This window comes from Scyliorhinus canicula, chromosome 8 (assembly GCF_902713615.1).
Source record: "Scyliorhinus canicula chromosome 8, sScyCan1.1, whole genome shotgun sequence".
Classification (NCBI taxonomy): domain Eukaryota; kingdom Metazoa; phylum Chordata; class Chondrichthyes; order Carcharhiniformes; family Scyliorhinidae; genus Scyliorhinus; species Scyliorhinus canicula.
In genome coordinates this window covers 172,776,745-172,791,063 of record NC_052153.1, presented here as the reverse complement: position 1 = coordinate 172,791,063, position 14,319 = coordinate 172,776,745, and the positions used below count along the sequence as shown (strand labels likewise).

Below are 14,319 nucleotides of genomic sequence, written 5' to 3'. Positions count from 1 at the left end.
CACGGTGGCTCAGTGGTTAGCACTGCTGCCTCACGGCGCCGAGGATCCGGGTTCGATCCTGGCCCCAGGTCACTGTCCGTGTGGAGTTTGCACACTCTCCCCGTGTCTGCGTGGGTCACACTCCCACAACCAAAAGATGTGCAGGGTAGGTGGATTGGCTGCACTAATTGCCCCTTATTTGGAAGAAAATAATTGGGTGCACTAAATTTATAATAAAAAACAATCGGACATTTTCAATGTATGACATACTGAGATTTTAGAACGTAAGTCTGTTGAGGATTTATGATACAGGACTGGTTTCCTTGACAACCAGTTCTTTATTTCTGTTAGCTCTCTGGGTTTCCTCTCTCAGCATTAACAGAAGTGTTAAGATGACTTTTCTTACAAAGCTCTCAAGTTCATTGAAAATTCTAAGGAGTCATGGGCAGAAGTTTACACTACCCAAGGCTGGTTTTGAGGAAGGTAAGGGGAACATAATATTGAATGGATGCGACTGTCCACCACCCCCCCCCCCCCCCCCCCCCCCCCCGCCCCCAGGAAGCCACCCATCCAAACCCAGACGCAATTTCATACTTGGGCGGGCAGGGCCTCAGGCGGGACTTCATTCCAGGCATTGCGCTGCAGTACCGCCTCTGGCCACGGCAACGCTGTGTCTGGCCAGGTTGGAGAGCAGTCAGCCAACCTGATTGGTTGACCGCGCTCACACGCGGAACTTCCTGCCAAGGGCAGGTAGAAATCTTCCGCCCCCCCCCCCTCCCCGTGCCCCCCACCCCACTGCCAATCAATGCTCAAATGACTATTAAATGGCAGTCAGCTTCCAAGAGTAGGCAGTAGCGCATTACATGCTGAACGTCAGGATGGCGAGCGGCGATTGCTTGCCATCTTTAAAATTTTACCCCATATTTTGCTATCCAAGTAGAAAGGTAGTGTGCAATCAAAATCAACACGGAGAAATAAAAGAAGTTTGCACAGGAATATCAAATGTTTTCTGAATTGGTATTATGAATTTATTGTTCCTCCCTCAAAAATTAAACTTTATTTTGATTTGATATGATTTATTGTCACTTGTACTGAGATACAGTGAAAAGTATTGTTCTGCGTACTGTCCAGACAGATCATTCCATACATGAAAAAACATAGGACAGGTGATAAACACACAATGTAAATACGTAGACAGAGACAACGGGTGAAGCATACGGAGTGTAGTACTACTCAGTGGAGAAGATGTGTGGAGAGATCAGTTCAGTCCATAAGGGGGTCATTCCAGAGTCTGGTAACAGCAGGGAAGAAGCTGTTTTTGAACCTGTTCGTGTGTGTTCTCAGACTTTTGTGTCTCCTGCCCGATGGAAGAGGTCAGGCTTTTGTATCTCCTGCCCGATGGAAGAGGAATTTGAAGGAAATTTTAGGATTTGACACAAATAATTACAGTTAGTTCATAAATTCTTAATATTCAGCCTTTGCCAACTCCACTGCTATACAAAACGGAGGAAGAATTTTAGAACCCAGCAAGAAGCAAACATGCATGCATGTAAGCAATGAAATTTGTCAACTCCCAGCATCACTGTACCCAGAGAGTTAATTGTCACACATAGCTTAAACTACATGATAAGCAATAAACCATGGATACACAGGTTTGTTGAATTTGAAAATGTATTTCTCATTTCCAGCCGCATTTACCAGTGCTCTAAAGATCAACAGTGAAAGAAATGACATTTTACTGGCCTCTGCAGTTAAGAAGCCACCCGTGCAATGACATTAGGTATGTCCAAGTCGACGTATGAGTCATTGAAGGAAAAGCAAGCCTTGTAACTGACCTAAGGGCAGTCGCCAATCCTTGCCAAGCTTGACAGTGTCACAATAAAAGTGGTGCAGGGGCAGGCGGAACCACCTTATGTTGCACTTTCGGCTTCCCCAGATGTTCAAGTAGTCAAATCTAACAGCCTTCAGACAATGAATACTGCACCCAGCATATGGTAGTTGCAGTTCTGGCTCTCAAGGGAGCAATTAAGACTATTAAAAAAGTGGAAAAGAATTTGGTCTCTTTTTAGAATAGCATCTTATTTTGGCCGTGATTAAATCTTGGCAACTGACTTTGTTAATATAACATGGAAAAGTTCCTCCCCCATCTATTATTTGGATAGAGGCAGATGGTTGATTCGAGGGTGTTTTTTTTTCATTCTTTTCATGGGATGTGGATGTCGATGGCTAGGCCTGTGTTTATTATATGCAACTAAGGAGATGTATGAAATTTCTGACACCGTTGCTAATCGTTAGAATCCAAGACTGATTTCTTGGGAACAACAGAGACATCACTGCAAACCTCTGTCCACAGCAGGGTCGTGTAATATTCCACAACCCTGTGTGATGAAATGATTTTTTTTGGATTATTTTTGTCTGCGTGGAGGTGTGGAGCCACAGTGGTTTTTTTACCTGTGGGGGGTGACCTTGGGTTGACTGTAAATTGTAATGTTTTAAGCTACAGAATGTACCCAGCCTGGATACATCAAATTCTGCCGGAGGTACAAGGGCAGAACACTGTTGGGAGATATTAATAGGTCGCAGAGATCAGTTCAAGGGCAGAGAGAACTGTAGCCCTGGGTGGGGGTTGGGATTGTTGGGAGGAGGGGGGGAGAAGGTGGAGAGGAGAGCCGACTCCATGCAGTTGAAGTGCTGCGGTTAGCTCTGTGCTGCCAAAGGTTAGGACTCGGGGAAGCCCGTAAACAGTTATGTTGGCAGCAGAGCGGCTGAGAAGCTGGCGCTATGCTTGTGTTTAGACCTTGGGCTGTAACCTGGCTAACGCGGGGGCGAGGGGGTTGAAATCTCAGTCGGAAGTCAGATCATCTTGAAAAGAAGGCTGGACCTTGTAGCAGATTTGGAAAGGAGGGTCCGGTAGCACATTGGGTGGCACTGTTGCTTCACAGCGTCAGGGTCCCAGGTTCGAATCCCGGCTTGGGTCACTGTCCATGCGGAGCCTGCACATTCTCCCCGTGTCGGCGTGGGTTTCCTCCGGATGCTCTGGTTTTGTAATGACTTCGGACAGGCCTTTGAGATTGGCCAATTAGAATACGAGTTCCCTGATTAGTGGCCCAATCAGGGAACCCCTTTCTGTGTATATAATAGGGAGTGTCAGATCCTCTGCACTCCCGGTGTAGACAGCAGACTGAATGGTCATGGTTGTTCAGCTGTTGGGTTTGTAAATAAAAGGAATTCTGGTGGCGGGACTTCTGCCTCCGTGGACTTATTACAGGTTTCTCCCACAAGTCCTGAAAGATGGGCTGTTCGGTAATTTGGACATTCTTAATTCTCCCCCAGTGTACCCGAATAGATGCCGGAGTGTGGCGATTGGGACTTTTCATATTAACTTAATTGCAGTGCTAATGTCAGCCTACTTGTGACAATAATAAAGATTCATATTATTAAGAAATTTTTTCAAGTGCACCTTTTGTTAAGATTGTGCCTGTGGATCTTGGGCAGAGCTGCTGTCAGCTGGAGAGCAGATGAGCTCTTTGAAAGAGCAAAGCTCAAATCCCTCAACAGGGGGAATAGAGAAAGAGAGAGAGCTTGAAAGAATTTTTGAGACACGGCGATGACTGATATCTGGGTCTCTTCTCCGTCTACTGAGGAAAAATCTTCGTTGACTCTACCATTTGACATGCATTTTTGTGGTGCGTGGGACAATAGTTTCCTTGTTAATTCATGTGCACCTCAGTAATTCTGGATGTCAGAGTATAAAATGGATAGTACTGAGCGTTAGCTTTGTTAACTCGTGTATCGTAAAACATCTTCCGTTTGTTTCAAACCGTAGAATGGTGTGTCTTTTTGTTTCTCTTATTGAGTTACTGGGATTTCCAATTTCGTCCAACAAAAAAATATTACTGGTCCTTAACTGGATCGGAGCAAAATTTGGAGGTCTTGTCTCGGATCTTGCCAACATTTGGGGGTGTGGTTTAATATTGTAACACTTGGAAGGAAGACTCAGAAGTATTCAGGCTTCAGCTCTATCATTCTCTGAGCTGATGAAGAAATATTGCTCAATATGTTTGGATATATTTCCATAATCATGACCTGAAGGAATTTGAAAGCTACAGAGATCCAGTTGAAAAGCTCAATTTTTAATTCAGGTCCTCAGTGATGTCCCTGCTAACAATGTAAGAGCAGAGCAGAAATAATTAGATATCTGGTAATGCATAATGTTTCATACATAGCACTGCATTTCCTTTGTGGGTAAGACAAACTGTTCAGAAACAAACACTAATTGTGAAATTAGGTGGTTGAAAAATGACTGTTTTAGCGCGCTACTTGGAAAAATGAATGTCATACAATCAGCCTGCCAACTGCTTAGAGCAATAAGGCATCTTATTTAATGAGTTGTTTTTTTATAGATTTGTTGCATTGTTCTTCTGGATTCATTCTGTGATATTTTGAACACAGCAATGTATTAAGATCATGGATCATAGAATTTACAGTGCAGAAACTTCGCATGAAACTTCGCTTTTTGCTGTTGTAACAATCTTGTTTCGTTGGTTAAAATAAATGGACCAACAACTTCATTAAAATAGGATTAGAATGCCACATCAACCTGTTGCCTAATGAGTTACAAATACAGCACAGTGGAAGTTCGAAATCTGGCAAGACATTGCTGGGACCATAAAAGCTAATGAGGTAGAGGTGATTTATTGGGAGCAGTTTACTGAAATGTGTTTGGTAAATTCATTCAACATAAGCAAACTTCTCAAACTCAGTGCTGGAGTGGAATGGAACTTGTGCAATGGGACACAGATTGTATGGGATAGCAGGAGCAATTTTCACAGAATACTCAAAGGTACCTAACCTAAGACAAGAATTGTCAATCTTTCTACAGTTGCTTGCAACCTATTCAGGGACCCAGCTAGTTTCACACCACATCACTACTTTTTCTACATTTTGTCAGAGCAAGTTATATACCTTGATGCGCCTGAGTCTATAATCCCCATCAATGGCTCCAGCCCTAACTTCTTCTTTGTGATAGACCGTGGGCGAAATTCTCCGACCCCCACGACGGGTGGGAGAATAGCGGGAGGGCCTTCCCGACATTTTTGCCGCCCTCCCGCTATTCTCCACCCCCCCCCCCCCCCGAAGTCCCGACCCGAATCGCTCCCGCAGTTTTTTTACGGCCGGCAGCGATTCTCAGCTGTTGGATGGGCCGAAGTCCCAGCCCTTTCCGCCGTTTTTACGAACGGCAAACACACCTGGTCTTGCCGTTCGTGAAAACGGCGTCACAAACTCGCTATTAATAACCATGGCACCGATTGGCACGGCAGTACCACGGCCGTGCCAAGGGTGCCATGGACCCGCGATCAGTGGGCACCGATCGCGGGCAGCAGGCCCTATGCCCGCGCACTAGTTGTCCTTCCGCCGCCCCGCAGTATCCATTCGCGGGGCGGCTGAGGGGCAACCCGGCCCGCGCATGCGCGGGTTTCGCGCAAAAACGCGATGACGTCACCCGCGCATGCGCGGGTTGGAGTATTCCAAACTGCGCATGCGCGGCTGACGTCATATGACGCGTCAGCCGGCGCTAACTCCAGCAAGCGGGCTTAACGATTTTCGTTAAGCCCGTCTTGCCGGAGCCTACGGCGTCGGGCTGCTAGCCCCGACCGGGGACCAGAATCGGTTCCCGGTCGGGAAGGGGCGCGCTGCCGTAAAACCCGCCCGGGTTTTACGGCAGCTTTACGATTTCTCCCGTTTTGGGAGAATCTCGCCCCAAATTTTTGTCTGCAAGCATTTCAATTGTTCGGATCCAAGAAATAAGTACAAATGATAAAATCAATCAACCTATCCTGTGCTTCCTTCTGTGGAAACCTATTCCCCAGAATAGCACAGGAATACAAGAACAGGTGTAAGTTACTCAGCCCCTCGAGCCTACTCTGCCATTCAATTAAGTCAAGGCTGGTCAGAAGCTTAACTCCGTTTACCCACTTTGGTCTTGTGTATCAAAAGTCCATCATTCTGAGGTTTAGGGTGGTCACAGGATTCTAACAGCATGTGATGATGTAACTGACATTCTCAAGAGAAGTCTTACAGACACGTTGAACTCTTGGGCTGGATTTCCCGGGCCCCCAGCCGCGTGTTTTTCTCAACAGCATGCCGTTCGTTGGCGGAGGGATTCTAACCTTCCGCCACTTGCCATTGGGATTTCCCTTTATGACCGCCCCACTCCGCCACAAAATCCACTGACCGAGACATGCTGCTGGCGTGAAATATGAATCGCAATGCCAGAGAATTCCGGCCGTTGTAAATTTTCTCTCCAGCTAACTAGGGCTTTTGAATAAAAAGGAATGATCTGTCCTGCCTTTTTATAAAGCAACAAAATCAGTTCAAATTTCAGGAATGCACCCAATTACTATTGTAAAAACATTTGATATTTGCATTATACCAAGTCCAAAATGGATTAAGAAGGCACATGCTCTACTTGCCTTTATTAGCCGAGACATAGAGTTTAAGAGAAGGGAGGTTATGCTGGAACTGCATACAATGTTGGTTCGGCCATAGCGAGTGTATTGTGTGCAGGGGCGAAATTCTCCCCTACCCAGCGGGGGGTCCAGGCATAGCGGAGTGGCGCCAACCACTCCGGCATCGGGCCTCCCCAAAGGTGCTGAATTCTCCGCACCTTTAGGGGCAAGGCCCGCGCCGGAGTGGCTCCCACTACGCCGACTGACGGCAAAACCGGTGCCAACGGCCTTTTGCGCCCGCCAGCCGGTGTCGGGGCTAGCCGAAAGGCCTTCGCCGGTCGGCATGAGTCCGCGCATGCACCGGGGCGTCAGCGGCCGCTGACGTCACCGCCGGCGCATACGCGGTGGAGTGGGTCTCTTCCTCCTCCGCCATGGTGGAGGCGGTGGCGGTAGTGGAAGATAAAGAGTGCCCCCACGGCACTGGCCCGCCCGCCGATCAGTGGGCCCTGATTGTGGGCCAGGCCACTGTGGCGGCACCTCCTGGGGTCCGATCGCCCTGCGCCCCCCCAGGACACTGGGGGCCCGCTTGCGCCACCAATCCCGCCAGCACAGAGGTTGTTTAAGCCACGTCGGCGGGATTGGCCTGTCAGTGGCGGGACTTCGGCCCATCGCAGGCCGGAGAATCGCCGCGGGGGGCACGCCGATCGGCGGGGAGTGATTCCCGCTCCCGCTGATTCCCGGGTGGCGGAAAATTCCGGCCATGGCGGGGGCGGGATTTACGCCGGCCCCAGGCGATTCCCCGACCCTGTGGGGGGTCGGAGAATTCTGCCCCAGTTCTGGAATCTACATTTAGGAGGGGTGTGATAGCACTGGAAAGGGTGATTTACCAGGATGTTTCCTTGGCGGGAGAGTGTTATTAATGAAGAGAGAGTAGATAGATTTGGGTTGTTTTTCTTGAAGCAGGGGAGACTAGTATGGCGGCGGACATGACTGAGATGTCTAAAATAATGGGCATAAATAGAGGAGACAGGAACAAACATTTCCCCTTCTGGAGGGATCAATGACCAACGGGGGGCATAGATTTAAGGTAAGGGACAGGAGGTTGAGAGGGGATGTGCATCTTTTTCACCAGAGCGTGATAAAGGTCTCTGACTCACTGCCTGAAAGGGTGGTTGAGGCAGAGACCCTCATAACATTTAAGAAGTATTTAGATGTGCACTTGTGATGCCAAGGCATACCAGGCTATGGGCCAAGTGTTGGAAAATGGGATTAGAATAGTTCGGTGGTTGTTTTTGACTAGCACAGGCCCCATGGGTGTAAGAACCTTTTCTGTAGCGCTCTGCGACTCTATAATAAAAGAAACACCATAAAAATGATTGTGTCGTATGTAGTGATATTGAGATGCAATGTTAAAAATTATGCAATAAATTGTAGAGTTACTAGAATTAAATTTTCACCCCAGTTTAATAACTTCATGATTTTTTTCCTGTTTCTGTAACAGGCTTTTTTTTTTGACTTGAGTAATCTTTTAGATTTTCATTGGTTTTGGTTCCATTCTATTCAGAGGCAAAAAGACACCGTGAGCAGAATATTGTTCCCTCCTCTATGCTGTGTTCGTTGGTGAGAGGGCATTGAATCAGATGGATAGAGTTGTAAGTTAACACCGCCACTTTCCCACCTCTACCTGAGGAAGTGAACAAAAGAATATGATGGACAGTAGGACCCTGAGGGTAATGAGTTCACAGACAGAGAACAAAGGGATGAACACAGCATGGCTAGGAAGGGGGAGGGGAGCTTTGCTTCATGGAGAGAATAGTGAAAAGGATGTTGGGTAACAAGAGGCCAGGATTGGGAAAATGCGAAGTGAGCCAATCAGGATATATGGCCAGGTCAGAAGGTGTATACATTGGCCTATGGGAAGCTTGTATGCAAATCTTGATGTGATTCAATCAATATGTGCTGTGATTTATTTGTCTTAGCTCTCACTACCTTTTGGGAACTTTAGAAGACAGCTGTGTGTGTTCTAATGTCCCACGAGTGAGTCAGCCTTGCAAGCTGGTGGAAATAAAACAACAATTGATACCTGCTAATCCATCTCAGATTTTATTGAGTCCAGACTGGCCACAAGAATCAGGAATTAACATACCCAATTAAGTCCGTGGTAGACAGGTCCATGGATGGTCTTCCTGCCATGTCGCCAATTAAGGTGATGGCCCCATCCTGCCAGCACTTGTATTAACCCAGCAGTAAGCAGGGGACTTGTCATGTGGGGAACACAGCAATCAGACCCTGTCATGTTTACTTCTTGCCTCACGGGGTGGGGGTGGGGGGGGGGGGGGGGGGGAGGGAGGGGCCAACCTTCATTCCTTATCAGGGGCCGGGCATCAGGAAGGGGAAAACTTGCAGAAAACCACCCTTCTGCCTTTGCGACCATCCTCTGCATCCCTAGCTTGGACAGCCTTCCTGCTGTCACTCACCTGTGCCTGAATCCATCCTCGATCCAATGCCTCGAGTGGGTGCAGTACTGGTAGCAGCACCTCCCCAGGGCTCTGCCAAGTACAGAAGAACTGCCGCCTCTGATTGTCCGGTAGTTCTTGGCGGGCAGAACTTTACTCCTGTAAAACCCTGTGAGATAGAACATAGAACAGTACAGCACAGAACAGGCCCTTCGGCCCTCGATGTTGTGCCGAGCAATGATTACCCTACTCAAACCCACGTATCCACCCTATACCGGTAACCTAACAATCCCCCCATTAACCTTACACTACGGGCAATTTAGCATGGCCAATCCACCTAACCCGCACATCTTTGGACTGTGGGAGGAAACCGGAGCACCCGGAGGAAACCCACGCACACACGGGGAGGACGTGCAGACTCCACACAGACAGTGACCCAGCCGGGAATCGAACCTGGGACCCTGGAGCTGTGAAGCATTTATGCTAACCACCATGCTACCGTGCTGCTGATCCCTGTGGTCTCCTCAAAATTCTGCTCCATGATTCCATTTATCTTAAAATTTGGTGAACATGGAACCAAAATAAGGAAAAAAAAGATATCTACAAAAGTACTTCTCACTATTTCTTATTTTCTAAATTCCAACAAAGGTTTCAAACAGGGACAGTCAGCTGCAACCATATCTAATTTTATATACTTTACCATGCTCCTTCATTTGTATTTAATGCCATATTTAATAGTTAATCACAAAACATTTCAAATGTAACCTTATAAATTCAATCAGTACAGTTTTTTTTTTTTGCAATCAAATGCTTTATTGAAACCATGCACATTTCAAATATGTTCAAGGTGTAAAAAAAAATCATGCATTTGTAAATGCTGGTCTGCACAAAGATCAACAATCTAAATTAGGATGGTTTACTTTCATTATAAGTGGAGGGTTGCACATATTCAACTGTGAAGAATATGTCCCATACAATATTTGCAATGTTATTCAGAAAAGTCATTTTCGCCTACCAGTCCAGTATGTCATTCCTTAAAAGACGTAAATTGTTCGATGACTGTATCAAAGTTTCTGGTTCAAGCACAACTATATTATTAATAAGGATAATCTTTATTATTGTCACAAGTAGGCTTACATTAACACTGCAATGAAGTTACTGTGAAAATCCACTAGTAGCTGCACTCCGGCGCCTGTTCGGGTACACAGAGGGAGAATTCTGAAAGTCCAAATTACCTAACAGCACCTCTTTCGGTACTTGTGGGAGGAAACCGGAGCATTCCGAGGAAACCGACGCAGACAGAGGGAGAACGTGCAGACTCCGCACAGACAGTGACCCAAGCTGGGAATCGAACCTGGGTCCCTGCCACCGTGAAGCAACTGTGCTAACGACTGTGCTACCGTGCCACCCTATTATGTGATCTAAAATGGGTTAGGGAATTTACTTTGTTCATTAGTTTGTTGTGATAACCCCATGTAGGTTGTGGGCGATCAGGTTGCATTGATTCTGTGTATGTTTTTTTATTGATAAGCCAATCATGCCAGTAAGTTCAATTGATTTTACAGGCGTTCATGTGTTTAAATACAAGGCTTCCAGCAGGTGGTTTCCGAGCGTTGACAAGGACATTTGTGATGACTGAAGGCACTTGTTTTCTTTTACTGCATTTGCAAGAGAGGTAGAATTAATTACGTGATAATTCTGATATGTTTTTAAACCTTCACATCTTTCTACAATCACTTTAATTTCATCTTTCCACCATTTTCTGGCCAGCATGGAAAAGGCGAACCAATCCGCAGCATCATACACTTTTTTTTTCAACTTGTGGAAGAACGGCTCACATGGTTTTTCCCTTAATCATGTTCACCTCCTGAATAGTAAAGGGCGTGATAGTTGAAATTTAACTATCTTACACAGACAGTGCTGAATGTGTGGAAAAGCTGCCCACTGAGACTGTGAAATTAGATGTATATTTGGCAAAGAATTGGATTGCAGAGTATGAAGTAAGGAAAATCAAGTAAATTGTGGGATCTTGGAACCAGGCAGTTAAAGGAATATCTTGCATTTAGGTAGGTACCCTTTATGCCCTCAGGATCTCCCACAGTGCTTCAAAGTCAATTAGTGCTTTTTAAATGCATTTATTATAGATTAATGCAGCAGCTATCTTCCTTCTTCCCTCCCTTCTTCACTCCTTCTCTCCTTCATATGTATTATCAAAACTATCCTGCCTGTATCATGACCTATGCTGGGTCCTGGGCGCACTTCATGCTCGTTTTACTGGCCTGTCTTGGCTTCTGGCCTACCTGCTCTACTCTTGATCCTCTGCCCTTCTCTATTTCTCTTTTTAAAGTAAGAAGTCTTACGATACCAGGTTAAAGTCCAACATGTTTGTTTCAAACACTAGCTTTCAGAGCACTGCTCCTTCCTCAGGTGAATGAGGAGGTCAGTTCCAGAAACATCTATATAGACAAATTCGAAGATGCCAGACAATGCTTAGAATGCGAGCATTAGCAGGTGATTAGGTCGTCACAGATCCGGAGATAGGGGTAACCCCCAGGTTGAATAGGTGTGAATTGTCTCAAGCCAGGACAGTCGGTAGGATTTCGCAAGCCCAGGTCAGATGGTGGGGTATGAATGTAATGCGACATGAATCCCAGGTCCCAGTTGAGGCTGCACTCATGTGTGCGGAACTTGGCTATAAGTTTCTGCTCAGCGATTCTGCGTTGTCGCACGTCCTGAAGGCCGCCTTGGAGAATGCTTACCCGGAGATCGGAGGCTGAATGCCTTTGACTGCTGAAGTGTTCCCTGACTGGAAGGGAACATTCCTGCCTGGTGATTGTCGCACGATGTCCGTTCATTCGTTGTCACAGCGTCTGCTTGGTCTCGCCAATGTACCACGCTTCAGGACATCCTTTCCTGCAGCGTGTGAGGTAGATAACGTTGGCTGAGTCGCACGAGTATGTACCGCATACCTGGTGGGTGGTGTTCTCACGTGTAATGGTGGTATCCATGTTGATGATCTGGCACGTCTTGCAGAGATTACCATGGCAGGGTTGTGTGGTGTTGTGGTCACTGTTCTGAAGGCTGGGTAGTTTGCTGCAAACAATGGTTTGTTTGAGGTTGCGCGGTTGTTTGAAGGCAAGTAGTGGGAGTGTGGGGATGACCTTGGCAAGATGTTCATCTTCATCAATGACGTGTTGAAGGCTGCGAAGAAGATGTCATAGTTTCTCCGCTCCGGGAAAGTACAGGACGATGAAGGGTACTCTGTCGGTTGTGTCCCGTGTTTGTCTTCTGAGGAGGTTGGTGCGGTTTTTTGCTGTGGCACGTTGGAACTGTCGATCGATGAGTCAAGCGCCATATCCCGTTCGTACGAGGGCATCTTTCAGCGTCTGTAGATGTCTGTTATGCTCCTCCTCGTCTGAGCAGATCCTGTGTATACGGAGGGCTTGTCCATAGGGGATGGCTTCTTTAATGTGTTTAGGGTGGAAGCTGGAGAAGTGGAGCATCGTGAGGTTATCCGTGGACTTGCGGTAAAGCGAAGTGCTGAGGTAACCGCCCTTGATGGAGACGAGTGTGTCCAAGAATGCAACTGATTTTGGAGAGTAGTCCGTGGTGAGTCTGATGGTGGGATGGAACCTATTGATGTCATTGTGTAGTCGTTTCAGTGATTTCTTTGTCGTGGATCCAAAGGAAAAAAATGTCATCGCTGTATCTGGTGTATAATGTCGGTTGAAGGTCCTGTGCTGTGAGGAGGTCTTGTTCAAACTTGTGCATGAAGATGTTGGCATATTGAGGTGCGAATTTGGTCCCCATGGCTGTTCTGTGCATCTGAATGAAGAACTTGTTGTCGAAGGTGAAGATGTTGTCATCCAGAATGAAGCGGATGAGTTGCAGAATTGCGTCTGGAGATTGGCAGTTGTCGGTGTTGAGTACTGAGGCTGTTGCAGCAATGCCGTCATCATGGGGGATGCTGGTGTAGAGTGCCGACACATCCATTGTGACGAGAAATGTTCCTGGATCGTGTTTTCGGGATCCTTAAGGGGGAGGCGGAGCAGCCCCAAGTCGTGGTCCACATAGGTACCAACGACATCGGTAGGAAAAGGGATAGGGAAGCAAGGCAGGAATGCAAGGAGCTAGGGTGGAAACTTAGATCCAGGGCAAACAGAGTTATTATCTCTGGATTGTTACCCGTCCCATGTGCTAGCGAGTCGAGGAATAGGGAGAGAGAGCAGTTGAACACGTGGCTGCAGGGATGGTGCAGGAGGGAGGGTTTCAGATTCCTGGACAATTGGGGCTCATTCTGGGGTAGGTGGGACCTCTATAAACGGGATGGTCTACACCTGGACCAGAGGGGTACTAATATTCTGGGGGGGAGGTTTGATAATGCTCTTCGGGAGGGTTTAAACTAGTTCAGCAGGGGATTGGGAACCTGAATTGTAGCTCCAGTACACAAGAAGTTGAGAGTAGTGAGGTCATGAGTAAGGTTTCAAAGTTGCAGGAGTGTACCAACAGGAAGGAAGGTGGTTTAAAGTGCGTCTACTTCAATGCCAGGAGCATCCGGAATAAGGTGGGTGAGCTTGTGACATAAGTTGGTACCTGGGACTTCGATGTTGTGGCCATTACGGAGACATAGATAGAGCAGGGCGAGGAATGGTTGTTGCAGGTGCCGGGATTTAGATATTTCAGTAAGCTCAGGGAAGGTGGTAAGAGAGGGGGAGGGGTGGTATTGTTAGTCAAGGACAGTATTACGGTGGCTGAGAGGACATTTGATGAGGACTCAAATACTGAGGTAGTATGGGCTGAGTTAAGAAACAGGAAAGGAGAGGTCACCCTGTTAGGGCTTTTCTATAGGCCTCTGAAAAGTTCCAGAGATGTAGAGGAAAGGATTGCAAAGATGATTCTGGATAGGAGCGAAAGTAACAGGGCCGTTGTGATGGGGGACTTTAACTTTCCAAATATTGACTGTAAACACTATAGTTCGAGTACTTTAGATGGGTTAGTTTTTGTCCAATGTGTGCAGGAGGGTTTCCTGATGCAGTATGTAGATAGGCCAATGAGAGGCGAGGCCGTATTGGATTTGGTACTGGGTAATGAACCAGGACAGGTGTCAGATTTGGAGGTATGTGAGCACTTTGTTGATAGTGACCACAATTCGATTACGTTTACTTTAGTGATGGAAAGGGATAGGTATATACCACAAGGCAAGAGTCATATCTGGGGGAAAGGCAATTATGATGCGATGAGGCAAGACTTAGGATGCATCGGCTGGAGAGGAAAACTGCAGGGGATGGGCACAATGGAAATGTGGAGCATGTTCAAGGAACAGCTACTGCGTGTCCTTGATAAGTATGTACCTGTTATGCAGGGAGGAAGTGATCGAGCGAGGGAACCATGGTTTACTAAAGCAGTTGAAACACTTGTCAAGAGGGAGAAGGAGG

General features: G+C 46.9%; 1 protein-coding gene across 17 annotated transcripts in view; it reads left to right on the top strand.

The window, feature by feature from the left end:
• The window catches only part of tenm3 (teneurin transmembrane protein 3), a 4,148,867-nt gene that overhangs the window by 1,609,710 nt on the left and 2,524,838 nt on the right, over positions 1–14,319 (top strand). The gene's annotated exons all lie outside the window — the stretch shown is intronic.